At 46.4% G+C, this 26,996-nt stretch overlaps 1 pseudogene; it reads left to right on the top strand.

Moving 5' to 3' along the window:
* Positions 1-25,673, top strand: part of LOC133775051 (HIV Tat-specific factor 1 homolog) — a 46,517-nt pseudogene extending 20,844 nt beyond the window's left edge.
* Positions 25,674-26,996: the final 1,323 nt, after the last annotated feature.

Here is a 26,996-nt window from a genome sequence, read left to right as displayed (position 1 = left end):
TTCATTGTATAACAATTATACATTCTGCATTCACCGATGTTATTTTATTTATTTATTTATTTTTGACAGGCAGAGTTAGTGAGAGAGAGAGAGACAGGGAGAAGGGTCTTCCTTCCGTTGGTTCACCCCCCAAATGACTGCCACGGCTGGCGCGCTGCGCCGATCTGAAGCCAGGAGCCAGGTGCTCCCTCCTGGTCTCCCATGTGGGTGCAGGGCCCAAGCACTTGGGCCATCCTCCACTACACTCCCAGGCCACAGCAGAGAGCTGGAATGGAAGAGGAGCAACTGGGACAGAACCAGCGCCCCAACCGGGACTAGAACCTGGGGTGCCAGCGCCGCAGGTGGAGGATTAGCCTAGTGAGCCGCAGCGCCGGCCCATGTGCTCTCTGTCTTGACACTGAATGAGTCAGCCCCAGGCACTCAGGAAACCTTCTTGGAAGTCATTCCTCATCAACACAGCTAATCATAACCCAACTTTATGTGAAACTGCCTGAAAAACCACATAAAATAACCCTTTTATCACAAACTAAATACACCTGCAGCCCAAACTCCATTAAAGCAAATACAGAAATCACCCAGCACCACTCCCCACACCAACATGGAAAACGGAGACAGAGGAAGTCAGGGTGGTGAGAACTTGCAGTGCTCTTGATGGTTGCTTAAGTGTCTTGTTTTGCAAGCTGTGTAATCATACGACTGACTGAACACATCCTACCACTCCCAGGGGCAAAGAAAGGCATCAACAGCTTCACGGTCATGGTCAGTCTCCCCGGGCGGTCACATGTCCACAAGTGCCAGGGGAAGACAGTGAACAGCTCTGGGTAAAATGTCCCTCCTTAGCGTTGCTAGGCACTAAATAAGTGCTCCCCTTCCCGCACTCCAGGCCTTACAAATCACTTGAAGAATAAAGGAAAGGGGCCAATACTGTGGCGCAGCGGGTTAACTCCCAGGCCTGAAGCGCCGGCATCCCATAGGGGTGCGGGTTTGATACCCCGCTGCTCCACTTCCCACCCAGCTCTCTGCTATGTCCTGGGAAAGCAGTAGAACATGGCCCAAGTGCTTGGGCCCCTGCACCCACGTGGGAGACCCGGAAGAAGCTCCTGGCTCCTTGCTTCGGATCGCCGCAGCTCCGGCCATCGTAACCATTTGGGGAGTGAATCATCGGATGAAAGACCTCTCTCTCTCTCTCTCTCTCTCTCTCTGCCTCTCCTCTCTCTGTGTAACTCTGACTTTCAAATAAATAAATAAATCTTTAAAAAAAAAATAAAGGAAGAAGAGGGGGAACTCCAGAACTCAGTCTATTCAATAAAATGCTGTTTCGCCTCCAATTCTGATGAATGGAGGATTTGACAGTCATCAAATTGAGTTGAAGACAAAGAGAGCTACTTTTTGCCCTGACATTTGTAACCTGCTGTTGTCGGTTGAAAGGGTCCCCCCAACTCCACCTCACTTCTGATCCAGCTCCCTGCTAATGCACCTGGGAAAGCAGCAGAGGAAGGCGCAAGCGCTTGGGCCCCTGCACCCACATGCGAGACCTGGAAGAAGCTCCAGGCTTTAGACTGGCCCAGCTCTGGCCGTTGTGGCTATTTGGAGTGTGAACCAGCAGGTGGAAGATCTCTCTCTCTCTCTGCCTTAGTCTCAGTCTGTCTCTCAGTAACTCTGTCTTTTAAGTAAACAAATAAATCTTTAAAAAATTTTTTTGAAACCAGACTTTAGAAATGTATTGTATTGAGATTACTTCTTTGTATTTATTATCTTGTAGCCAGCCTTGAGGGGGTGAAGGTGCAGTTCTCCTGGAGGTTATAGCTGTCATCGTCCTGAAAGAGATGGTTTCTGGAACAGTCCATAAGGACCCAGGGTGGCTGGCCCTGGATTGAGATGAAGGGATGTGACTTCTGCCTCTCTCTGAGGCTGGAAGAGCCTGGGAATGGTCTGGCGCTGACCACATGCACGGAGGCCACGAAGGCAGTGGACAGTAGAGCAGTGGTCTGTGAGAAACTACAGGTTGTATCTTTAGTCTATGCATTTGTGGACATATTCCTGGAATTTCTATCTCTACCTCTAGCTACATCTGCCTATCCTTCTATGTATATATCTCCCAGGGGAGATAATGTAATAAATTGTATCATATACTCACATATGATATGCACCTATGGTTTTGTGTTCCTTCCATTACCCTTGAACCTCCAGTAAAACCTTGTTAAACATTACAGTGTGGTCTCAGCCATGCTGTGGGGAATGAATGAAAAACCCAGCTGTATGGATGTGTTAACTCGGGCAGAGGGCACAGCGAGGGATGGCGTCTCCTGCCTCAGGCTGGTAGCAGCCGTGCTCTCTGGAGGAGGCCAGGTGTGCTCCGGGAGATGTGACCGTTAGAGGGCCACCAGGAGGTGAGGATGAGGGCCCCAGGAGACCTTCCTGTGAGCTCCAGTCAGAGGCAAGCTTGGGAAGTTGTGGCTCATGGATCTGGAGGTTCAGGTCAAAGGGCTTGGTCTAGTGACGTCATTTTTCAGCTGAGCCCTGAGTCAGTACAGAGCAGACAGGAGGCATTGGCGGTTCCAAGATGGCGGAATAGGGAGGGAGCACACCGATAGTCCGGGAGAGCAGACAGGGAGTGCACATGAGTGTCTCTCCCTCTTTTTATGAAGCCACCACTATTCAGTCATGGGGGCTTCAACCGAATGACCTAACCTCTAACCATGCGGTTCAATTCAGTTTCCACCCTCCTAATATCTCACAATATAAATTAAGTTTCAATACATAAAGCCTTAGGAGATACTCAGATTATATCCGAACCATAGCGTCAGTGGAGTAGATTTGAGGGACGGGTGGGCACAGAGACTTGGCTAGTATGTCAAACCAGGAGACATGTTTCCTGTCACAGAAGTTGGTGGGGATCTATCTGTCTGTCTGTCTGTCTTTCTATCTGTCTATCTATCTATCCATCTATCTATCTATTGTGTCCATAGCCAGCATCAGCAGAGCATATCTGCATATGACAGGATCCAGGAGGGCTGGGCGTGGGCAGGCAAAGAAGGAAGCAGCCAGGAGCACCAGAGGACTCATATACTACAGAGGACCTCAGTGCTTGTTTGAGCGGGATCACAGCAACACGCATCTGTGACTGTGAGCGTGTTCATATTTCAGCCCAACCCCCCACCACAATGGTGTAACCCAGCACATGTACCTCATGCCTAGAGGTCTTTTTTTTGTTAAAGATTTATTTATTTATTATATTATTTATTTGAAAGGCAGAGTGACAGAGAGGCCAAAGCTGGGCCACGCCTAAGCCAGGAGCCTGGAACTTCATCTAGGTCTCCCACATGGGTATTTGGGCCATCTTCTGCTACATTCTCAGGTGCATTAACAAGGGGCTGGATAGAAGTGGAACAGCCAGGACTCATACCAGTCCGCTTATGGGATGCTGCCATTGCAGGTTACAGCTTACCCCATTAAACCATAACACTGGCCTAGAGTTCTGAGGGAAGGATATTTTTTAATAATTGTATTTATTCTTTATTAATAATATTTTAATTGCATAGATTTATGGGGCACAGTATGATAATATGATACTTGGATAAAATGTGTAATGATCAAATCAGGTTAGTTAGCCGTTTCATCACCTTAAATATGTTTAAAATGTTATTGGCGCTTAATAATTGCACATATTTATGGGGCATAGTGAGATATTTCAGGGTCTACAATGTGTGCTGATCACATCAGGGTGAGGAGGATTTCTGTCTCCTTCTCATTACTATGCATTTGAAGTCTGTAAGATCTTCTATAAAGAGAAGACGTCACAGATTACCGGGAATTCACAATGATGTAGAGCACAAGAACTTCCTCCTATCTAACTCTTGGTACTCACTACCCAACCGCCCTCTATCCCACCTCTCCCTACGCCCTTCCCAGTCAGATCAACTTTGTTTTTAGAACCCATATGAGAGAAAAAACATGCAGTGTTTGTCTTTCTGTGCCTGAATTATTTCATTTAACATAATGTCCTCCAGCGACATCTATTTTGTTGCAAATGAAGGGATTTCATTCTCTTTTTGTGGATGAATAATATTTCAGTGTGCGTGAGTATGTGTGCATGTGTGTGCATATGCGTAGCTAGATAGATGATAGGTAGATGGTAGATGATATATAGATGATAGACACCTATATCAATTCCAGCAGGAGAACAGCAATACAGATTCTATTAATATTTTTATGTGCACAGGAATTCACAGAAAAGAAGCTAACTATGGGTGGGGGTTGGGGGGTGGGGGTGCAGCATTGTGGTGCAGTGGGTTAAGCTGCCAGTTAGGAGTTCTGGCACCCCACAACGGAGCATCAGTTCAAGTTCTGGCTACTATACTGCTGCTCCACCTCCCTGCTAATGTGCCCAGGAAAGCAGCAAAAGATGGCCCAAGTACTTGGACACCTGCACCGACGTGGGAGACCTAAATGGTGTTCTGGGCTCTTGACTTCAGCCTGGCCCAGCCCCTGCTGTTGCAGGCATTTGTAGAGTGAACCAGCAGATGAAGATTCTCTCTCTCTCTCTCTGCCTTTGTCACTGTGCCTGCCTTTCAAGTAATAAAATAAATCTCAAAAGAAAAGAAGTAACTCAAGGAAGCAGTTAGAGGGGAGGGCATTTGACCTAGTGGCTAAGGAGTCTGCACCTACATCAGAGTGCCGGAGTTCATTTCCTGGCTGCAGCTCCTGAATCCAGATTGCTGCTACTCCGGATCCGGGGAGGCAGCAGCAATGGGTCAGGCGATTGCGCTCTGCAATGTGTGTGGGAGATCTGGGTTGAGTTCCCAGCTCCTGGCTTCAGTTTTGGCTTGGGACCATTGCAAGCATTTGGGGAGTAAACCAGCAGATGGGATCTCTCTCTCTCTCTCTCTCTCTCTCTCTCAATCTCTGTTTCTCTGCCTATAAATTTTTTTAAACAAATGATTAGACTCAGAGTTTATAGACCATTTTAACAAAGGAAAGGACTTTGGCTTCAATGGACAATAAAGTGTGGGAAGGTGAGTGGATGCTGGATGGGGGAAACTAATGGAAGGCAAGGGATGCTTTAGTGGGGCCTGTGTGTGCAGACCCATCTCGGGCCGACCCTCCATCTCGGTGATGAGAGTCACTCCTCCTCCTCCTGGCTCGGCAGTTGGGGGAAATCTTCACAAAGGGAATCTCATGTCTTTCTTTCAGGCAGAAAGCAGAGAACTCTTCCTGCATCTGCTAATTTTCCATTTCTTCCTTCCCAAAATAACTCTTGTGTCAAAATGGCACATATTTTGAGAGTGGCAGATTCTGGACCCCATTAATCATATAGATTGGTATTTGCCAGAATATCTTTACACTAATTACACCCTTATGATCTTTTATTTTTATTTTTATTTTTTGACAGGCAGAGTGGACAGTGAGAGAGAGAGACAGAGAGAAAGGTCTTCCTTTGCCATTGGTTCACCCTCCAATGGCCGCCGCAGCTGGCGCACTGCGCTGATCCAATGGCAGGAGCCAGGTGCTTCTCCTGGTCTCCCATGGGGTGCAGGGCCCAAGCACTTGGGCCATCCTCCACTGCCTTCCCGGGCCATAGCAGAGAGCTGGCCTGGAAGAGGGGCAACCGGGATAGAATCCGGCGCCCCAACCGGGACTAGAACCCAGTGTGCCGGCGCCGCAAGGCGGAGGATTAGCCTATTGAGCCGCAGCGCCGGCCACCCTTATGATCTTTACTTGCTCATAGGGAAAGAGTTATCAGCTGCCTACCCACCAGGGGATTCACACTGTACATTATTGTAATAATAACGCCCTACAGGAAAGAAATCGTAAAGCCCTGCCAAACGTGAAAAGATCAACACATTTAGGAATTAGGAAAGTGCACATTTAAAAAGACAGCACACCTATGTCATAGGAAGATTGCGGCATGTGCTGTGGGCAGTGAGAACTCACCAGCAGTGGATCAGGGAGAGGAGTAAGCAGTCAGCTTTGTTAAAATACACTGCATGGGGGCAGTGGGGGGACAGGTCAGGTAGAAGCTGACAACTGCTGCAGTGTGGATTACAGTCTGGGAGATGTGCAGCTGAGGCAGACTGTTGCTGGCTAGGAGTTTTCCCATTATGAATGATCTTATTGCTGGAGACTTTTCCAAGGGCTTCCTTATTGCCAGGGGCTCAGGTGATCCCCCACAACCTATTGGAGTAGCTAATATCAAAAACAAAATACACTGGCAAAGATGTGTTGATGAGGCTGACAAGCAACTGGAATTCTTGTGCATTACTGATTAGACTACATAATGTGCCACGATTTTGGGAAATAAGACATTTTTAGATAAAATTAAACTTTCTTTGTCCTGGTCAGTGCAAGCTGCTATGACATACACAATAGACTTGGTGGCTTAAACAACAGACACTTTTTTTACACAACTCTGAAAGCTGGGTCTCTGATCAGGGTGCCAGCATGTTTGGGTTCTGGTGAGGGCTCTCCTGGCTTGCTTATGGCTGCTTTCTCGCCATGTCCTCACATTAAGTCCATAACTTACCATACACCCAAATTCTTACTCCTAGAAATTTACCCAAATGGAATTAAAGCATTTTCACACAAAACCTACACCACAAGCGTTTAAAACATTTTATCCATCCTCACCCCAAATGGGAAGCAACCCAAATGTCCTTACACGGATGAGTGGGCTAACAAACCGTGATACAGCGATACAATGGAATACTGCTCAGTGGTAACAGAATGAACAGTTGATATCTGCAACAACATCAATGAATATCAAACACATTACATAAAAGAAAAGAAGCCAGACCTAAAGGCTCCATTTTGAATAATTCATTCACAGGATAGCTCAGATAGGCCGAGCTTGGGAAAACAGGAAGCTGGGAAGTGCCAGGCCTGGGAGGAGGAGATGGGGCCGCTCAGAACAACAACATGTTGTACATCCTGGAGTAGGGGAGAGTCGCCTGCATTTGTCAAAACTTGTAGAATTGAGTACTTTAAAGGGTTACCCCTATTGCATCTGTTAGATCTCGATCATCAAAAAAAAAAAAAACAAAACAAAACAACAAATAGCTTGAGAATAAAGGAAAAAATGGCATAGAAATGGGTGCCAAATAAGTAAAAACAAAACAAAACAAAAACACCCATTCACAGCCTATGGAGCTATTTAGTTCGTCAATGGCAGCTGAGATCATCGGATTAAGCATCCAGACAATCACACCAGGATCCCTCATTTATTCCTTTGTCCCACAAATATTTAGTGAGCCCCAACCCACTGCATTGTCCTAGGTGCTGGGGGATGGGAGGGCAAATACCAGTCTCAAAGCAGAGGCTTAGTTCTCTCTGTTGCAAATAAGGGAAAAAGGTTTCTCCTTTCTCCCCTCTCTTCAGATTATTCTCGGTATTTTCTCCTGTCCCTTTTCAAATGTTTTAAAATCTCTCATGGAGGCCGGCGCCACGGCTCACTAGGCTAATCCTCCACCTGCGGTGCCGGCACCCCAGGTTCTAGTTCCAGTTGGGGCACTGGTTCTGTCCCGGTTGCTCCTCTTCCATTCCAGCTCTCTGCTGTGGCCTGGGAGGACAGTGGAGGATGGCCCAAGTGCTTGGGCCCTGCACCCACATGGAAGACCAGGAGGAAGCCCCTGGCTCCTGGCTTCGGATCAGCGCAGTGCTGGCCATAGTGGCCATTTGGGGGGTAACCAACGGAAGGAAGACCTTTCTCTCTGTCTCTCTCTCTCTGTCTAACTCTGCCTGTAAAAAAAAAAAAAAAAATCTCTCATGGTAATGCAGTCTCCAAGGGGAGATGCTGCTCTGGAACCCAGCCTCCTGGGAGGAGGTGGAGCTAACTTCCCCTGACCACACAGATAAATTGTAATTAAAACAAACACTTAAAGGGGGTGAGGAAGAAAGTAATGAACTATCCAGGGGAAGAATGGTTGGGGCAAAAGAAAGAGCAAGTGCGAAAGCCCCGAGGCAGGAGCACACCTGACTTAACCAAATAAAAATCCCTGAAGCAGAAGGTTGGGCACCTGCGATCTGGTCCCCATTATGATTATTTCTGCCCTATTATTAGGGTTGTTAGGAAACTGGCACCGTTTTAACTATGGTGCAATCTATACCCTGATTTGCATCCCAAGCTCTAGCCCCGCCGCCATGGCTGGAAGCCAGGTGGCCACATGGCCCAACCTCTGTTGTCAAGCTCCACCCCCATCCTAATGGGATTCGATGTTCGATGCTCCTGCTTCCCTGCCCGCCCTTGGGCAAAGTTTTAAAAGGACCTGTTCCTGAACACGTGCTCTCTCTCTGGCCTCCTCCTCTGGTCTCTCTGCTCTCTTGGTTCGTCTCTCTTGGCTCCTCTCCTCCTCTCGTCTGTCTTCTCTCTCTCCTCTCTCTCTCTCTCTTACAGTCTCCTTCTCTCTTTTTCCCTCTTCACCCCTTCCCTCCAGTCTACTGAGTTTTCCCCAATAAACGCTTTCCCTTACTCCGGTGTTTGGTGTGTTTTGTGACGGCTAACAAGGGTAGCTAGGTAGACATGTGTGCGTGTGTGTGAGGGGCTGAAGAAAACGGGAATTTTTTTGAAAATGGGAATTTTCGTGTGATGGAATGAGGAAGCAAGCCTTGGAAGCAAATCAGCGCTTACATATCTAAAATCTTCCATCATTCAATAACCTGGCTGGGTGAATCCCGGCTCTCTCCCTGGAGGCAGCTTAGGGGGATCTCGTCTGCTCCATTTTTCCTTCACCAAGGCCACTATTGGGAAGTTCTGGGAGGAATTTCACACACAAAAAAACCCACTAGCCAGGCATATCCCAGACAGGGTGCAAGGGGAGGAGAAACTGAGTGCCCACACCCACGTCCGTGAAGACTCTAGTCTGAGTGTGGACTGAGCTCTCATGAGAGCGCTTTGTGGGGATGCCCTGGCTGGTCTGTCAGGTGCACTCTCTTCCTCAGTTCTTCTCATCACACTTGGCTAGCATGCTTACTGCTACCTTCTGTCTAACATCTGAAAGTCCTTTCTTGTGTGAAGACATGAACATCTGAGCAGCCAGCTCCTAAACCAATACCGATATGGGATAGGCAGGCAGCTAGTTAAGCCTGTGGAGTTGTAAGCCCCTCACCCCCTCTCCTCCACCACCATGTAACCTCCTACTTGTCAATCAAAATGCCCACATTCCCATGATGCATCTGTTGCATCCAGGACCAGGGCACTCAGAAAGAGGGGGAAGGCAGGAAAGTGCTCTCTTTCCATCTTGGACCTCACTTAGAGATACTACAGCCATGTTTTTGACTCTTAGAGCTTTTCCACTGTCCCACCCTCTTATTCTCACACAGAACTTCTCAATCACAGGTACTGTTTTCAGTTTTTCTTTCCTCTTTGGTTTACAGGATATTCTTTGGCCCACTCATGTTGTGTATTTCTCTGTGGAGGGTGGCCCACACTCATGCATAAATTTATGTTTATCCCCCCACTGCCAAATAAACTCTGTTCCTATTTGCACACAATACCAGTCTTTGCTTAGTATTTCAATCTCTGTAGGAGATAAGAACCTGGGCTAAAAACTACTGAATTTGTTGCCCACATTAAGTATAACCTGCCATTTCTCCTCCCAACTCCCTCCTCTAGAATATTGCTGGAGAGGAGGGCTTTCTGGGTATGGAATTCATGTAATTTATCAGCACTGTGTTATCAGGCTTAAGAGTCCCTGTGGTGCAAGGCAGGAAAGAATCCCACGAGCTGCCCCTGAAAGAGGGCTAGAAGAGGGTTGGGACTCACCTAAGAAGGTTATCAAGACTTTAGATATACAAATGCTGGTCTATGTCCAAGGCTTGCACCTGTATTTCTTTCCTTAGTCAATTACACAAAAATTCCCATTTTTGTTCTGCAGCCCCTCTCACAACATAGGCTAATGTCTATCTTGCTACCTAACAATAGTGTTGCTAAACAACACTCCAGTCTACTCGGAGGTCTTGCTATAGAACTCCCAAACCTGGGTTGGCTCACCTGATGCACAGAAAGCCAATCATGGACATCAGGGTGGTAGAAGAAAGTAGGTATTTATTGCAAAGTGCAGATCAAGGAGATAGGCAGCTATTGCTTAATTCTCATGCTCCCCAAGGAGTTAGGGGTGAAGGTTCTTACAGAGTGAAATTGGGTCTGAAAGGTGTATGTTAGCTCATGTCCAAGTTCCTAATTCATAAGTGGTGCCCATGACCTTCCTTTGGTCGGTGATGCCTTGATCTTCAGGAAATTTATGACGGCCAGTGGGCTCCAGTTAGTCTGGGGAGTTAAATGTAAACGGTGGTTACCTTCTGTTCCAGACCTGGAATTTCCCTGCCTGGCCTTGGAATCCCCCTATACAGACCCCTCTAGAAAATATTGGCCAACAGGGCTTTATCTATTGAAGAAGCAAAAGACTTCTTCAGTTTGGTGATTAGAATCTTTGAGGTCAGCTGTATGACTCCCTCAATTCGGCGAATTCCTTTTGATAAAGGACAGACAAGGACACCCTGGCCTCAGGGAGACATACAAGAGTCTGGGTAGTGTCCTGACATTACAGGTGTCTGGTCTCTAGCTGAGCCCAGTTTCGTCATCTGTTAAATGAAGGCATTCAGCAAGGAGGTGACCAAGATCTCTTCCATTCTAAATGCTCCAACAGTACCACCTCCATGTCTTTCGAGAATATCACTTGCTTTTCCACCCACATGACCCACGTGTCATGCTTCCAAACACATGCTCATCCCTTCCCTATCCTCTGCAGATAGCTGATGTGTTTTGGATATTAGATTGCCCGTCTACCAGGCTCCCCCCAGTGCTCCAAATGCAAAACCCCCTCGTTACACTTCCCACTCCCTTTCCTGGAAGTTGCCCATCTTATGCTTTAACAATGGGTCAGATCATATTTCTTTTAAAGATTTATTTGTTTATTTGAAAGTCAGAGTGACAGAGAAATTGAGAGAGAGAGAGAGAGAGGGAGAGAGAGAGAGGGAGAGAGAGAGAGAGAGAGAGAGGGAGAGAGAGAGAGAGGGAGAGAGAGAGAGAGAGAGAGAGAGAGAGTTCTTTGCTGGTTCACTCCCCAAATGGCTGCAACAGGCAGTGCTGGGCCAGGCTGAAGCTAGGAACCAGGAACTCCATCCAGGTCTCCCATTTGAGTGGCAGGGGCCCAAGGGCTTGGGCCATCATCTGCTGCTTTCTAGGCACACAAGCAGGGAAGCTAGATCAGAAGTGGAGCAGCTGGTACTTGAACCGGTGCTCTGATACAGGATACTGGCATTCCAAGTGGCAGCTTGGGTTACTGCACTGTAACACCAACCCCTGAGCACGTCTGAAGTCCTGCTTTCTCAGGAAAGCTGCCCCATCTTACCATGTTGGCCTAATTCCAAGCCCCTCCAATCAGAATGTGCCTCACCAGTGTTTCCCCATACCTAATCCGTACAGCTGTTGCCATACCTCTGATCAAGGAGGTCTCACTGATGGCCAGTCACAAACCCTTTCTCTTCTCAAAAGAGTCACAGACTGGTTTTTGTGGCCCTTGGGCAGCAGACCTGCCTTGTTTGGTAACATTTTTATCTCCTCTTGACCGGAGCCAAGTGATTCCCTCTTGTCAGCATCTTCTCTAAAAAATCGCAGGAAGCAACTGGCTGCGGCCGGTGTTGTGGATGGTGAAAAAGCCCAGCAGCAGTCAGAGAGGAGTGAGCAGAGTCACGTTGCAAGGGGGCCGTGGGCAAGCAGGACAGCTGGAAGCTGACTACTGCCGCAGCGTGGATGGTAATCTGGGACATAGATACCTACCGGAGGCAGATTGCTTGCTGCTTTAATGGCTGTTCCATTACTAATGTTTTCCATATTGCTGGGGATTTTCACTAGGAGCTACCATACTGTCAGGGGTCCAGGTGACTCCCCCATAAGTAATCTTGCTTATTTGAAATCATTCCCAACCCTTCATCTTCCAGCGGCTAATGCAAGCAGTTTGATATTTCCCTATTTCCCTAATTCTAAGATGTCATGGGCTGTAAGACACTCTATTAATTTAATAGCATCCTCTTAATGGGAGGAAGAAAGGAGTATTAAACGGAGCATCTCATGTTGGGAGATCTCTGAAATAAGAGGGTTTATTAAGTCATTGTAGATGCGAGGCATAAGGAAAGTGCTGGTCCTAGGACAAGTTGGAGAGCAGCTGGAGAGATGTTCACTGGTTTCAGAGGTAAGAGCATATTTAGTCACAGCTATTCAGGGAAGGAAAATATGAGCTGTTTGCATTGAATACACTTTGCAATACATGAGAGGGGTAAGATTATGCAAAGCAAGGAGCATTTTGGGTGCGGAGGAGCAGTCCATAAGGAGGTACATTTGTGGCTTCTGGATTGGTTGGAGTTGAAGCAGGAAGTGACGGTACCTGTGGGGTTATGAGGGCATTTGAGGTTTCAGCAGACATCCAAGAACATGAAAGGGTGTATTATTTTCTGCCCATAGCTGGTCACTGGTTAACCTCCCCTATCTCTCCTACCTTCCGTTGTGTGACCCCTGTAATTAAACTTAAGACATTTTAGAATTGTCCTCTTATCCAAAGGAAGAGGGGTTATAAAGAAAAGGGGGAATGACAGGGAGGGAGAGAGCGAGAAGGGAGAGTGGAACAGAGCGGGGAGTAGAGTGTAGCTAAACTTACTGTGTACATTTTTTTTTGTTTGTGTATTCTGAAATGATTTTAGCACGCACTTATTCATGCAATTATATGCTTCCTTCATTGCCCAAATTTAACTGTAGCATTTTCTGTACCCGGGAACTAAGTATTCTTCCAAGTCATTCTGGACACCCACGGTTACTCACAGCCTTCTGGGACAAGCTGCTCATGGACTTGGGCCCTTTGGCACTTCAGCTCAGCCATGGCAGTGGAGGGCACCAGGCAGAATCCTACTGGCTTGCTGGCACTTCCTCTTTGGTTAAACTTATAATTTTGTTTTCTTTTTTTTTAAAAGATAAACATTACGCAGTTTCTTTTGAAAAATCATTGGAAGCTTTTGTTAGATTCTGGAGCCTCATTTCACAATACATGAAGTCGTCACAGCATTTTCCCCTAGTTTTGAAAACAATATCATTTACTCTGCGTGAGAGGGCAGCAGGTACTGGGTGGCAGGTGCCAGGCAATCGTATACACTCATGGTAGCTTGTGTTTCAATACGGTCAAGCAATGTAATCTTCAAGAACAGATTTTCCACAACCACTGGGACACGACTCTAAGTTAGCAGTGGGTGGTGTCAGCCATGCGAATATAATAGTACTGAAGTGGCAATGTGGATGGACAGATACCTCTACGAAGCTGGCCTGGACACTGTGGTCAGGGGCAGCACCAACCCCAGTAAAACCTCTCACTCCTCTGTCCAGCGGTTGGCAAAATCTTTCGACAGGGTACATATTACACATCTCACTGTCACAGATATTAACACGCGAAAACATAAAATGGGCCTTAAATGAGAAGAAATATGGCAGTTTTCAAGATCACAAGGCCATGGGGCCGGTGCCATGGCGCAGTAGGTTAATCCTCCACCTGCGGTGCTGGCATCCCATATGGGCGCCAGCTCTCTGCTGTGGTCCGGGAAAGCAGAAGAAGATGGGCCAAGTGCTTGGGCCCTCTACCCGCATGGGAGACCAGGAAGAAGCACCTGGCTCCTGGCTTTGGATCAGCGCAGCTCCGGCCATTGCAGCCATTTGGGGAGTGAACCAATGGAAAGAAGACCTTTCTCTCTCTCTACCTCACTGTCTGTAACTCTACCTGTCAAATAAATAAAATCTTTAAAAAAAAATCACAAGGCCTTGAGAATTCCACTTAGCCGGCAAGGCTGAAGCAGCATTTATCAGCTGAAAGGTTATGTCTACCTCTCACTGCCTTTCTGTCACCACAACCTTCCACTCCCCCACCCCAGTTCTGATCCTGGAGATAAGAGTTCAGATCACAACTTGGAAGGAAAACCAGTCTCAAAGGAAGAAGACAACAGCTAAGCTTATTTTGTAAGCTTCCTGCCTGATCTGCCATTAGGCTAATTTCCTCAAGATCCGATTTCATTTCCTGAAGGCTCATGGGCAAATGTATATCTCCTTTGCTGTGTTGACAGCAGACCACTCTGGCTGTCTTTGAGAAAGGGCTTTGAACCTCCCTGGAATTAGGAATGATACAGGGCTATTGTGAAACACCAACCTGAATCTAATAAAGGAATTAGGAATTAATCCTATACAAGTATTTCTGCAATTTTTGTGTGTTCATGTGTAGGTTTACTTTTGCTTTTGGTGGGCTTTTTTGTCCTTTAAGAAAAAAGTTACAAAACAAATGGCCTGTGCATGGTGGTTAAAACTTCTGTTCTGCCAGCCAAGAGCTTTGCCTTGTAGCCCCTAAAACAATTCTCAGCTCAACCTTTCAAAGAAGGAGTAAGGCCCCCGATTAGAAATACAGGACCAGAACCTGCGCCAAAGGACAAAGCCAAACTGGCCAAGAGGTCTCTGGGAGAATTTATACAAAGCTCTGGAACTTCACCTCAGTGGACGCCGTGTTCCTGACACAGCCAGCCCCGGGGTGAGTGCGTCTCCTGCGGGTGCACGCCGCCCAACCCCTGCGCTGGACCGTCCCGCAAAGCCTGCGGGACCCCAGGCCTCTGCAGCTGCAGGGGCTTCTTTCTCCCAGCCTTCGCCGCGCTCGGCTGCTGCACAGGAGGGGCCGCATCACCGCCAGCGCATCCGCCAGCGCATCACTGCCAGGGCACTGTTTCCGGCCTGCGCACGATCACACGCCCCTCACGCATCACACCGGCTTTCATGTACGCCTTACGTGACCAGGATATTTCTTTTATAAAAAAAAAAAAAGGCCTCATTTTCAACATTGCTGAGTGCCTTTGCCTTTGGGTGGCACACTGGGAGGACCCGGACGTCTCTGATGAGCTGGGGAGCCACGGAAAATAAAGAACATGCATTTAGAAGACCAGATCTTAGTTCTAACAGGCTTCACAGTGATATGTAAACACACCTTTTGCATCTGTTTATATCAAATAGCCATCTTCCAGCACAATCTCTTAACGCAGTAGTTACATTTCCAGACACTGACACTCCTTTAGCAGAATTTGGCTGCAGGTTTCCTTGGGATCAGTGCTACCAGCACAGCCCTTTCTTGGGGGCCAAATTGGGTATGAATCAACTTTTTTGATAAGCAAAAAGACAGTGACTTTTTTTCACTTAGTATGCAGTCAAATATTTTTCTAAGAATTTTATTTCAAAGATACAGAAAGGAGAAAGAGAGATCTTCCGTTTGCTGGTTCACTCCCTAAATGCACTTATCTGCCAAGGCTGAAGCCAGGATCTTAGAATTCAACCCAGGCCTCTCTCTCATGGGGGTGGCAAATGCCCCCTACTTGAGGCATCACCTGCTGTCTCCCAGGGCATGCATTTGCAGGAAGCTAACTGGAATTATGCATTTCAGTATAGGACGAAGTGTCTCAACTCTGGTCTTGACTGCTGCACCAAAAATCCACCCCAGCATGTACCTTAGGGAAAAAAAAGTTGCTATTGTCAAAATTATTCATTACAAAAGAAAAAAATGAGTTCGTAAATAACAAAAAAAAGTTGCAGATGTTGAATTAGTCACTGTTTTCATTATCATAACAAAATATATGAAACTGGGTATTTTAAAAGCAAAAGAGGTTGGGACCAGCATCCTCATGTAGTGGGTTAAGCTGCTGTCCACAGCATCCTGTATGGGTGCCGGTTTGAGTCCTGGCCACTCCACTTTGATCCAACTCTCTGCTAATAGCCTGGGAAAGCAGTGGAATATGGCCCAAGTGTTTGGGCCCCTGCACCCATGTGGGAGACCAGGAAGAAGCTCCTGGCTCCTGGCTTTGGCCTGGCCCAGCCCTGGCTGTTACAGCCATCTGGGAGTGAACCAGCAAATGGAAGATCTGTGTGTGTGTGTTTGTTTGTGTGCGTGTGTGCATGTCTCTTCCCCTTTATAACTCTGCCTTTCAAATAAATGAAAAAAAAAAAAGGAGAAGAGGTTTACTTAGATCCTGGTTCTAGAGGCTCAAGGGCATGTCCCTACCATCAGCTCAGCTCTGGTGAGCACTCCATGGCGCACAATAGCACAATGAGCAGAGATCCGCAAGAGGAACTGATCGCACCATGAGACAGAGCGTGGAGAGGGAAGGGCTCTTTCATAACAACTCCCTCTTGCAAGAACTGACTCAGGAGTCCCATGAAAATTACTTCAACCCCTTCTCAGCTCAGAAACCCCAGTGACCTACTCCTAGGCTCTACCTTTTAAAACTGACTACCTCCCAACATAGCCACTCTGCGGACCAAGTTCCCAGCACACGAACCCCTGCGGGGCATAATTAAATCATATCCAAACTATGGAAGCGATACCTCGCCATGCATGACAAAACCACTGTAGCACAAGCAGTTAACACTTTGTATATGCTCTACGGAAGGCCAGATCAACTTTCATTTTCTGCACTATTTCCTATGCAAGGATTCCCGAATTTCCCATGTTTCCCCCTGACCCTGGCTGAATGGCAATGGGATGATGCTGTGTAGCTCACAGGCCACACAACACAGCTGACTGGCACACAGACTGTCCTGCAGGTGCAGTAGCATCATCGCCCTGCAGCCAGGCCTGCGTTCCCAGACACTGTCATCTTACAGCAGGTTTTATTTTTCATCACCCCCTTGCTCCACATGAAGAGAGGGGGTAGTTGTCCGGTGACCTGGAAAAGGTCAGGAATGAGAACAGCATTCCTGGTCACCTCTCGGATTTAATCATGCATTGAAATGAGACCTGTTTCCCTTGCACGTGCATCTCCCATGACTAGATAAGACCACAGCAGAAGCTAGAAGAGATGTAGAGGTCTACAAAACCTATTCAGATTTATTTAGTACAACTATAAGTATGAATAGACAATCAGCTTTTCAAAATGGTCCACAAATTAGCAAAGAACATACATTCACTATTACTCTGGCATAGTGCTGAATGTAATTGATCAAGTTGCTTAGAACACCCATATATTTGCTTCTTTACCTTTGACCTGTCATGTTCTGAATGCAGAGTATTCAAGTTTCTTATTATTGTTTCTAGCCATCCTCAGTCTTTCTTTAAAGATTTTTAAAAAAATTTTACTTGAAAGGCAGAGTGAGAGTGAGAGAGAAAGAGAGAGAGAAAGAAAGAGATCTTCCATTCCATCTGCTGGTTCATTCCCCAAATGGCCACAGAAGCAGGGACGGGACCAGGCTGAAATCAGGAGCCACGAGCTTCTTCCAGGTTTCCCATGTGGGTGCAGGGGCCCAAGCACTTGGGCCATCCTCTGCTGCTTTCCCAGGTGTATTAGCAGGGAGCTGGTTGGAAGGAGAGCATCCAGGACTTGAACTGGCGAACATATGGGATGACGGCATTGCAGGGGGTTCCTTTATCCCCTATGCCACAACTCTGGCCCCTACTTTTATTCTCATCTTGCATAATTTCTGCTTCATATTAGTGGTTTCTGTGTTTTTTTGGTGCAAGATAGTCGTATCTCCATTGTGAATTGTGATTTTCAGCAAAATACAGAATCCTTCAGTATCTCATTTAAAGCTTTTTGGCTTGAATCACTTTTCTGATTATAATCATAATTCCACTTTTTTATTGTCTTTATTTTTCTGATATATCTTTGGCATTTTTGTAGCTTTTTCAGTCTCTATGCCTGAGATATATCTACTAAGTATGAGTGTCATTGTATCAAGTTCTTTCTTGGGGACAAAGTTGAAAATTGATTCATTTGTCACTATCATGAAGAAAGAGTAGAAAACAGTGACACCCACTCCACTTATTGATATGGCTCATATGTTTAGTCATGTTACATTACTGCATAACTACTGCTTGTATTATAGTTACCATATTTCCTTATTTTATCAGCTATTTGTTTTTCATTTCTTTTGGCCTTTAAAAATGTATATGTGCTTGTTCCAGTGGTTGCCTGTGTATTTATTCCATTGGTAGTACTACCTTTAATTTCCTTTTCTTCTCATTGAATGCTTTACTGTATGGTTTGTCTATTTGTATTCTTGTCCACCCCTGTTATCTCTATAACTGTGAATCATCTTATTCAGTTTTTCCATTCTCCCACCCTCTCTTCTTCTTACTATATAATTTTTACTTTTCTAGAATATATATTATATACATAGTACCCTTCAATACCTTGTTTTAATCTCAGCAATATAATTAAATATGTTAAATTCTCATGCAATAAAATTATACCATGAAATAAAATTTCACTCTCAGTCCTTCCTTTTGCCAAAGTTTCTCCAGTTATGTCTTGGTTGGATGAAGCTCTCCTAGGAGAGTTCTACCACACACAGGTATGCTATTCCCTGAGTTGTTACATGTTGAACCTGTTTTCCTTTTTAATTTAATTTAATTTAATTTATTTATTTATTTATTTTGACAGGCAGAGAGAGACAGAGAGAAAGGTCTTCCTTTTGCCGTTGGTTCACCCTCCAATGGCCGCCGCGGTAGGCGCGCTGCGGCCGGCGCACCGTGCTGATCCGATGGCAGGAGCCAGGTGCTTCTCCTGGTCTCCCATGGGGTGCAGGGCCCAAGCACTTGGGCCATCCACTGCACTCCCTGGCCACAGCAGAGAGCTGGCCTGGAAGAGGGGCAACCGGGACAGGATCGGTGCCCTGACCGGGACTAGAACCCAGTGTGCCGGCGCCGCAAGGCGGAGGATTAGCCTAGTGAGCCGCGGCGCCGGCCGAACCTGTTTTCCTTTAATCTTGATATTTGAAGAAAGGCTTGGTTGGATCAATGGCTCACATTGTTTGCTCTTAAGTTTCTTCAGAAGACTACCCTATTTTTTTAAAGATTTATTTACTTTTAAAAAAAGATTTGTTTTATTTATTTGAAAGGCAGAGTGACAGATCTTCATCACTGGTTCACTCCTGAAATGGCCACAACAGCCAGGAGCCAGGAGCTTCATCCATGTCTCCCACATGGGTGGCAGGGGCCAAATACTTGGGCCATCTTCTGCTGCTTTCCCAGGTGTGTTAGCAGGGAGATGGATCCAAAGTAGAGAAGTTGGGACTCAAATGGGTGCTCCAATACAGGATGCTGGCATCACATGAAGTGGCTTAATCTGCTGCACTACAATTCCAGCCCCTAAAGATTTATTGATTGATTTGAAGGGGGACAGGGGACAGAAAGAGAGAGAGAGAGAGTGAGAGAGTGAGAGAGAGAGAGAGAGAGAGAGATTTTCCATCTACTGGTTCACTCACAAATAGCAACAAAAGCCAGGGCAGGGTCAGTCTGAAGCCAGGAACCAGGAACTCCATCCAGGTTTCCCACATGGGTGAGCAGGGCCATAGGTACTTAGGCCATCACCCGTGGCTTTCCCAGGGGCATGAAAAGAAAGCTGAATTGTAAGCCGAATAGAGGGGACTCAAACTGGCACTTCAATTGTGGTCACAAAGTGGGCTGTAATTGGTTTTCTTTGTGTGTTGCTCACAAGTCTGACACCTATTTAAGATTCTCACCCTTTTAAGTAATGGCTTTTTTTTTTTTTTTGCCTGAATACACTATAGCGGATTTAACATTGTCCCCCGAAAAGACATGTCAATGTCCAAACCCCCAGAACCTGTGAACGCCACCTTATTTGGAAAAATGGTCTTTGCAGACATCATTAAGTTAAAGATCTTGAGATGTGATCATCCTGCATTATCCAGGTGGGCCCTCAATTCAATGACGAGCATCCTTGTAAGACAGACACAGGGAGGTAGATTGGAGAGAAACAGTAGAGAAAAGAGGCAGGGAGAAAGAGGAGAAGGCCATGAGGACAGAGGTAGAGCTTTGGAGTGATGCAGCTGCAAGCAAAGGAACATCCAGTCACCTGAAGCTGGGCAAGGCAAGGGAGGGCTCGCTCCTGGAAACTTCAGAAAGGGCATTGCTTTTGATCTGGAACTTAAGGCCTCCAGGGCTGTAAGATTTCATTTCTGTTGTCTTGACCTGCAAGCTTGTGGTAGCTTGTTGCAGCAGCCATAGGGAAACACATGGGCCTGAAGATGCGTGTGTGTGTGTGTGTGTGTGTTTGAAGCCTCATAGTTTACTAGAAAATGTCTTGAAGCTGCTCTTTCTAGGTTAGTTTTCCTAAATATATAGTGGGTCTCTTCAGCAGTAAATTCATATTTTTTCTTATTTCTGGAAAATTTAATTTGATTGTAGTTTTGTTCCATTACTTTGTTTTCTTTCACTGGAGACTCCTATTATATGTATGTTAGACCCACTTCCCTCTCTCCCATTCAATTACATTGTGTTTGATCTTGGTTACATTTTCCTTATTCTCTTATTTTACTGCACTTCTTCAATGTTGAACTTATTTAATATTCAAGTATATTCTCCTTTAAGCACCTTGTAATTAATTTTTGAAGTGTTTTTATATTTTTCTTTCATAAGGTCATTCAACTCTTGTTTACATTTTTTCCTATTTTGTGCCCATTGATGGTCCTAGTTTTTCAATTTCCACCTCTGGATGTTTTTCTAAATTTCTCCAGTTGTTTGAAAATAATTACTTCATTCTGAGGTGTTGAGTTAGTTTTATTCTGCTGTGTGGTTGGAGAATTTCCATCTTTTAAACAGTTACAATTCTCATTTCTCTGTTCTTCTAAGAGTAACTCTTGATGAAGTGAGGCTGTTTTGTTGTCTTGCTCTCCTTAGAAATTTTTTGTCCCCTTTTTTCTTACTTAACCTTTTGTCTACTTTAAGCAGTATAACTGGAGCCACACACAATACCAATACAATGGAAAATAATATCCTATTTCCCCCTTATCCTATATTATTTAGTTGTATTCTTTCTGACTTGCCAGAACATGTTATGTGTATATACCACTATTCCAATCATATTCTTGTTTTAGTTTTGGGCTATACAATTAAATATATTAAATGTTCCCCATCAGTCCTTTCGCTGAAGCAGCCCAGCCATCTTCTGCTGGATGAAGCCCATCCGTTATATCTATTAGGAGAGTCCTCAGGGGTGCTGAGTGTGCGTGAGTGTGAGTGGAGGTGGTCCCTCAGAGGGGACTTGTCTCTCAAGGAGAATCCAGATATGTAAGAAAGGGGTGATGCTCCTACAAAGCTGGAAGTGAGGAGAAAAGTAGAAGCAAGAGAGGGAATTTTGAGAATTTCTTGAAGAAATGAAAGAAATACACTTTTACATCATAATGGTTTTTATATCACAGTGGTTGGTCATCATCATCATGAAAAATTCTGATTATATTATTCTGATTTATTGTTTAAATGTTATTTAAATGATATTCATTGCATTTATATTTGTTAATATTATAAATAAAATATAAATATCAATAACTGTTATTTAAATATTTAATTATTTAAAATTCTGATACATATGATGTCTTATTAATACAACTACTAACAGTTTTAGTTATTTTTATAAAGTTTTTTTGAAAAGTAGAGTTAGAGAGAGAGACAGAGAGAGAGAGAGAAAAAAAAAGAGACACATCTTCCATCTGGTGGTTCAACACTCAAATGACTGCAACTGAATCAGGCCGAAGACAGGAGCCTAAAACTCAGATTCCCACATGGCTTGCAGGTGCCCAAGGACTTGGGCCATCATCATTTTCTGTTGCTTTCTTAGATGCCTTTTTCTAAAAAAATATTTATTTATATATTTGAAAGTCAGAGCTACAGAGAGGGAGAAACAGAGAAAAAGAGATTTTCCATCCACTGGTTCACTCCCCAGATGGCCACAATAGCAGGGGCAGCCAGGAAGCTAGAACTCAATGTGGGTCTCCCAAATGGGTAACAGGGACCCGAACACTTGAGCCAGGAAGCTTGCAGGGAAGTAGAGCTGGAACTTGAACTCAGGCACTCTGCAATGCAGTGTGAGCATCCCAAGCAACATCCTCACCACAGCACCAAATGCTGGCCCTGAGGAGAACTCAGAAGTAAAGGAGAAACAAGGTCTCTCCAACCTGCTCCCACCTTCCTGTCTCTTGTACCTACCCCGCTCCAGAGCGAATGCAATTGTCATGGAACCCCTCCCTGGTACCTCATTAAACAAGAAGGCTAACTCGCAGGAAAGGGAAACCAAAAGTCTGTGCCCAGAGACTTTACCACAGCAGCTGAGAGCCTTTATCTGCAAAGCCAGCCAGCCTTTGTTTACTATGCACTTTCTCCCTCAAATCCTTAGGATCATTCATCATCCTCTTCCCAGAATCCCAAGCCCTATTTCTTTCTGTAACTCAGAATGCTATGTAAATTTCAGCTATCCGGTTCTTTTTTGGGGTCTCATGTTTTGTTGTGGCTGTCACGTAAATAAATTTGTACAGCTTGTCTCCTCTTAGTCTGCCTATTGTCAATTTATTTCAACAGACCCAATTAGCAGAGGGCAGAGAGGGCACTCCCTTCACCAGTACACAATCTCAGAAATTCAATAATAGTACTCTCTGCCTCTCCAGTCATCCATTTTTTGGATCCCTTCCACATATGAAATCTTGGGTTCTGTGCCTTTGTGTATCAGTCTTCTACGTACACTTCTTCCATCCCTAGCCTTGGAGCTGCTACTGCCCTTGGCCAGCTGTCTGCCTTACTGCTTAGCTACTTTTAGATGAATTTTCATTCATTGGCTAAGGTTTCTGCTTGCTTTACTTTTCGTCCATTTGGGTTGCCAAAACAAAATGCCTTGGATTTGGTTAATTTATAAACACTGGAGATACACTGCACAGAGTTCTAGAGGGAGGGAGGCCCAAGATCAAGGCATCCGCGTCTGGTGAGGAGCTGGCCCCCACATACAGCACCTTTGGTGTATCCCCAGGTGGTGGAAGGAACAAACAGGCCTTCTAGTGTGTCTCCTACAAGGGCACCAATCCCAATCCTGAGGGCTACCCCCTCACAGGCCAAGCCCCTGCCTCTTAACACTGTTGAAATGGGGACTGCATTTCAGCATAAACATTTTAGGAAGACACACACATTGACACCACAGAACCTACTGACGCAATCCCAGTGCCGAATGGCTGGGAAGTTCTGTGGCTGCCTGCTCCACCCTCTCCTCCAGTGCTCTCCATCCAGGCTCAGAATTCTGTATCTACTCAGAGGGGTGCTCTGAGGCATGCTCTCTTCAAGGTCTGCTCCCCCCAAAGTGGGCAGGTGTCTTGGTCTCCAGCAACAGCTTTCACACCATCCCAAGAACGGCTCCTGGCACCATTGGGGTCTAATTGGCTCCAGCTGGTCACAGCCTTGGGCTGATTCTCTTCCCAGCATCCTTCTAGCTCTTTCCTCAGGAGGCTCCTCAGCCCCTGTGTTAATCACTTTGCACAGACAGACACCGTAGAAGGGGGAATGCTGTCTTCCTCACACCTGGCATGTGTTTAGACTTGGATAAAGCACCTGCCACACGCCCTCCCTCACCCTGTCCATGAGCTCAGAGAAGATTCTATGAGAGGACAGGAGGCTATAAAGAACGCAGATGTTGACATATTCCCAGTTCCAAAATTGCTGAGCCAAAACGTCATGCATCTGGTGGGAATTACAGTGCAAAATGGCCCAAGGTGGAAACTGTATTGCTGACCCACAATGAGGCGAATTAGAATCGCTTCAATCAACAGAAGTTAATGTAATTCCCCTGGGAGGTGCATAAGGCATTTATTCATTTGAATTGATGCAGCTTAAAAATGAAAGTAACTATTGGCAGGTTTTGATTCCCTTCAATTTTTACCAGGAAGGAGTAAGTGCTGAGCTCTCATGAGCCTAGTCAGCCACACAAATAACAGAATTAAGCTGACCCAATGAAGGAGGGTCTAGATCTGGGGGGGCGGGGTAAGGGGAAGCCTCATTTTATCTATCCAGAAATTGGAGTCACGTGCTTGAGCCCTGGACTCTCATTGGAGAGCTCTTGAATGAATAAAAGTCTGGGAGAGTCATCAGCACTCCAAAATATGGATCTTACTATTTGATGTGCAGATTGCAGGAACGATATAATTGAGTGCTTACAAAGTGCCCTATACTTAAATGGCATTATCTAATTCTTACATTTTAAGTACGTTGTCAACATCCCCATTTTACACATGAAGAAACTGCCTCTCCCAGACGTTAAGGATTTGCCCGAAGTCATCAGCAACTGAGAACTTGATCTGATTTCAAAAACCTGTTCCCTAGGATCACCTATTGACACACAGGGGTGTGTGGGATAAAGAGACCATTCCCTGGGTAATCTTACCTTGTGATTTTCTCTCCTTTTGGTATTCTCGGTTAACAACCTGCAGAGCACCCATTTGCACCTCCTTTCAGAACCCCTTCCTCCAAGGCAGAGGCTGGAAACTAGACCCACATTTCCCAGTTTTGTTTGCAGCTGGGCTTCTAGCTGTGAATTAGGTTCAACCAATTGATCACACTTGCGGGCCATGGGAGGCACCTGGGCACCAGTGTCCCCTTTCCTCAGCTCCTCTCCAGCGTCATTTTGGCCTCTTGGCTCACCTGAACCCTGCCCCTGAGCTAGGTAGGAAATAGGAGCAGCAGTCACTTGGAAGGGGACGAGTTCGAAGACTAGTTGTGAATGTAAGGGTCGAACAGAGACACCAAGGAGAGGGACACCCATGAGGATCCCGGAGAGGGGGGGACTGATTCTTTGGGCAGCAGCTGGCTGACACCCACTGTGGGTGGGACCTAGACAAGAAGCTTGGTTCCCCACGACCACTGCTACCTCTCAGGCTAATTAGGGTTTCTCTAATGATGGTGCATCTACTTCTGTGAACCACAAGCTGTCAATACCAAGACCACAGAGGAACCCAAGCAAAGCACCCCCCTCCCACCCCCAGACCCAACATACTGGTCCCACAAGGAAGACAGGGCAAAGAAAGGCCGAGTCAGGATGGTTTCATGTTGCAGAAGACAAACACCAGTGTCCGTGTGTCTGGTTTGTCTCAAGACATTCCAGCGGATGAATTTCTACAGCTGAAGTTCAAGTTCGGCACTACTAGGAGAGTTTCTCAAACAGAAGAATGCAAGGTCCAACTTCACGAAGATAATCCAGGAAATCTTAAAGGAGATGGGCTTTGCTGCTCCTTGAGAATCTGTGGAACTTGCCTAACCTTTTGGGTGAAGAAATCAGAGGCTACAAATTGCACGTGGAGGTGGCAAAGTTCCAGCTGGAGGAACTTCTTTTGGAAGAAAAAGAAAAGTACAGAGACCACAGAAGCTGTTTGTGCAACAAATGCAAGCAGTTGAATGGGCGACCCGGGAGGGCATCCAGACCAGCCCAGGTTGTCATCAAAAAGGTGTCATCCTGTGGATGTCAGGGAAGACACAATGGAAGATCCACTGGTACTGAACCAGATAAGACCCTTCAGTGCAGTGCTCAAAGTCTGGACAAATTAGATAGGCACCCGGAGGCTGTGGCCCCTGTGTCCCCGAGGGATCCAGAAGTTGATTCCTGTATTCAAACGCTCAGTGGAAGGTTGTTTGGTGGCTGTCACCTCGCTGCTGATGCAATGCACGGGATGGGGCTACAGATCACTGGACAGAGGAGGCGAGGCTGAGAGGGTGGGGGGCTTTCCTCAGTGCTCCTGAGCTGAGAGAGGTGTTCAGTTTCTGTTGTGTCGAAAGGACAGGCCTTCTAGGGCAAGGTGTTTTTCAGGGCGCCCTAGCACAGGGAAAAAGAGCACGTATGGGCTGGTGTTGTAGCACAAAGGGCTACGCCAGGGGCCGGTGCTGTGGTGCAGCGGGTTAACGCCCTGGCCTGAAGTGCCGGCATCCCATATAGGCGTGGTTCAAGACCCAGCTGCTCCTCTTCCCATCCTGCTCTCTGCTATGGCCTGAGATAGCAGTAGAACATAGCCCAAGTCCTTGGGCCCCTGCACCCGTGTGGGAGACCCAGATGAAGCTCCTGGCTCCTGGCTTCAGATCAGCACAGCTCCAGCCGTTGCGGCCATCTGGGGAGTGAACCATTGGATGGAAGACCTCTCTCTCTCTGCCTCTCTTCTCCCTATGTAACTCTGACTTTCAAATAAATAAATACATCTTTAAAAAAAAAAAAAAAGGCTACACCAGTGCTTATGATGCTGGCATCTCACATCAGAGTGCCGGTCTGTGTCCTGGCAGCTCCACTTCTGATTCAGCTCCCTGCTAATGTGCCTTGGATGGCAGCGGCGGATGGCCCAAGTACCTGGGCTCCTGTTACCCACATGGTAGATCTGGATGGAAGTTCCTGGCTTCAGCTCGGTCCAGCCCTGACTTTCATGGCCATTTGGGGGGTGAACCAGTGGATGGAAAATCTGTCTCTTGTATCTCTCTTCATTCTTCCTTTTTAAATAAATGAATCTTTTACAATAATCGAATTCCTAGGAAGCCCTAACTGAAATGACCTGTGAAGAGCCTACTGGTGAGAAATTTGAAAAGACAGAGGATGGGGGAGAATTTGAAGCAATTGCTTCTGAAAGTGATGCTAAAGAAGGTGATTCCCCCCACCCCAGAAAAAAAGCTGCTGCAGAAGACAGCCCCTAGGAAGACTCTGAGGGGGGCTGGCCCGAACGAGAGTGTCAGGGGGCTCCCCCCGCCCCCAGGAGAAGGCAGTCCTGCAGAAGAGTTGGGACAGAGTGACTTTCAAAGGCAGCTGGGAGAGAATGGCCCCATCGGAGCATCTCAAGAAGACACTCGAAAACAGTCAGTAAGGGAACTGCCTCGCCAAGGGGTCTGAGTGAGGGGACCCTGAGCAGGGCCTGAAGCAGAGAGATGCTGATGAAGGCTGCTCAGAAAGACGGTCTCGTGATGGCTCTAAAAATCAATCTGAAGGGACGGGGGCGGCTCTGAGCAGGAGTCTCCTGGAAACCTTACAAAACTGGGTCAGAGGAAGCTGGCTCTGGGTGGTCAGGATCTGAGAGTCTGATAGAGACTTGGAGGAGAAGGAAGCGGAAGGTCTGTAGCAAGGAGTTTCTGGTGATGAGTGGGATGATGAAGCCGGAGCAGAAAGGGGCCCCTGGGCGCTGACACAGAGGAGGAAGATGATGG

The sequence above is a fragment of the Lepus europaeus genome, chromosome 16 (genome assembly GCF_033115175.1).
Source record: "Lepus europaeus isolate LE1 chromosome 16, mLepTim1.pri, whole genome shotgun sequence".
NCBI classification, from domain to species: Eukaryota; Metazoa; Chordata; class Mammalia; order Lagomorpha; family Leporidae; genus Lepus; species Lepus europaeus.
Note: the sequence above shows the minus strand (reverse complement) of the source record. Positions and strands in the feature narration are given on the sequence as shown.